The 2170-nt window shown below is 43.1% G+C and overlaps 1 non-coding gene across 1 annotated transcript; it reads left to right on the top strand.

Annotated features, from left to right (window-relative positions):
- Positions 1-1764: 1764 nt before the first annotated feature.
- TRNAT-CGU (transfer RNA threonine (anticodon CGU)) lies at positions 1765-1839 on the top strand. The gene has a single exon. It is a non-coding gene; the product is annotated as a tRNA-Thr (tRNA).
- The last annotated feature ends 331 nt before the right edge of the window (positions 1840-2170 follow it).

The raw sequence follows: 2170 nt of genomic DNA, 5'->3' as shown, positions 1-2170 counted from the left end.
GGAAGAGGAAAAAGAGAGTGCATGCATGTGCACCAGAGAAAAAGTCCCTCCACCCTCTTCTTGCTTCCTCCACTGGGGCTGCTGCTGTTGCACTGCCAAGCCTGTCTTCCCTCCTTTGGGGAGGAAATGGGGGTAGGGCTGCGAAGTCCAATTCAATAAATATCTGTGGACTTTGGGGGTGGAGCCAGGAGACATTGGGGGTGGAACCAGGAGACACTGGGATGGAGCCAGAAGCAAGGGCGTGACAAGCATAACTGAACTCCAAAGGGAGTTCTGGCCATCATATCTAAAGGAACTGCACACCTTTTAAATGCCTGCCCTCCATTGGAAATAATGAAAGATAGGGGCACCTTCTTTGGGGGCTCATAGAATTGGACTCCCTGGTCCAATCTTTTTGAAACCAGGAGGGTATTTTGGGAAGAGGCACTGGATGCTATGCTGAAAATTTGGTGCCTGTTCCTCAAATAACAACCCCCCCCCGCAAGCCCTAGATACCCACAGATCAATTCTCTATTATACCCTATGGGAATCGATCTTCAAAGGGAATAATGGAGTGGCCAGCAGACATTTCCTTCCCCACTCCCCTCCCCCCACTTCAGACTATAAATAATATACATATACACATACATACATAAAATACTGATCCTTCCTCTACCAGAGGATATCTGGTGAAGAATAATTTTGATGATCAGATGCTGATCTCCCCTGCAGAATTCATGTCAGTCTGAGTACTACCTCATGTTTCTTACCTCAGTTTGATTTGGGTTCTATCTTAATTAGGGTTATCAACATAGTGGTTAGTATGAAGATGGTATCACAAACAATGGAGTTGTGAAGCTGAAAATGAGCTGGCTAAATCCTAACACAAATTCTATTTCTGCCTGCCCTAATATTACCCACAACTATTCTAGAGAAGAAAGGAATGCACTATGAATAATATTGCAATGCAAATAAGATGGTCCAGTTCCTCGTCAGTTGCCATGATCAATAAAACTATCTGTTGTATGGCATTTTGTTTTAGTAGTTAAACTACAGAGTCCATCCTGGTTAAATTAGTTTATGTCCTGCCTTTAGGTATCAACTGGGAAAGAAACCTTTGAGATTAATTTCTGTTTATTACTGGAGGCAACATCATTATGGCCTATCAGCTGGTTTTATCCCTCAATGGAAGAACATAAGAAAAGCCATGTTGGATCAGGCCAATGGCCCATCCAGTCTAACACTTTGTGTCACACAGCGGCCAAAAACAAAAAAAACCTGGTGCCATCAGGAGGTGATGATCAAGAGGTTCATCAGTGGGGCCAGGACACTAGAAGCCCTCACACTGTTGCCCCTCCCAAGCACCAAGAATACAGAGCATCACTTGCCCCAGACAGAGAGTTCTAACAATACGCTGTGGCTAATAACCACCGATGGACCTCTGCTCCATATGTTTATCCAATCTCTTCTTGAAGCTTGCTATGCTTGTAGCCACCACCACCTCCTGTGGCAGTGATATAGACGAGTTTGGGGAGGGGGGGAATTTCCCTAAAGCACTGAATGTTTTCCAAAATGTATATAACCCAGGAGACAGGGCTTTTATACCACATCCATGTTGTCATTTGATAACTATAGAACATGATCTCTGGCTGATGAATGCACTCTAATCTGTTATAAAACTGCTTTCCCTCCATATTTTTTTTTATTAAAATGCAACATACACAATCATAACTATTATACAAAACAAATAACACATCTAGTTCACAAATTAAAAGCAGAGAAAGGGGAGGGATGGTGGCTCAGTGGTAGAGCATCTGCTTCGTAAGCAGAAGGTCCCAGGTTCAATACCTGGCATCTCCAACTAAAAAGGGTCCAGGCGTCCAGGTGTGAAAGACCTCTGCTTAAGACACTGGAGAGCTGCTGCCAGTCTGAGTAGACAATTCTGACGTTGATGGACCGAGGGTCTGGTTCAGTATAAGGCAGCTTCATATGTTCAAATATACACAGTTATTCCCTTAATTTTGAATTGCTGTTAGTTTGGCTTTTGATAATAATTCCCACATCTTTAAGAATAATTCTGATTTGCCAGGCAATGCTGGTTGTTTCCAGTAATGTGCAAATACCACCCTCAGACAGGTCAGAGCATATAGCAATACCTCTGTGAAGTCAGTAGTTATGATATAGACACAAT

Source organism: Heteronotia binoei, chromosome 2 (assembly GCF_032191835.1).
Source record: "Heteronotia binoei isolate CCM8104 ecotype False Entrance Well chromosome 2, APGP_CSIRO_Hbin_v1, whole genome shotgun sequence".
NCBI classification, from domain to species: domain Eukaryota; kingdom Metazoa; phylum Chordata; class Lepidosauria; order Squamata; family Gekkonidae; genus Heteronotia; species Heteronotia binoei.
The sequence above is the reverse complement of the archived record's forward strand: the minus strand, read 5'-3'. Positions and strand labels throughout refer to the sequence as shown.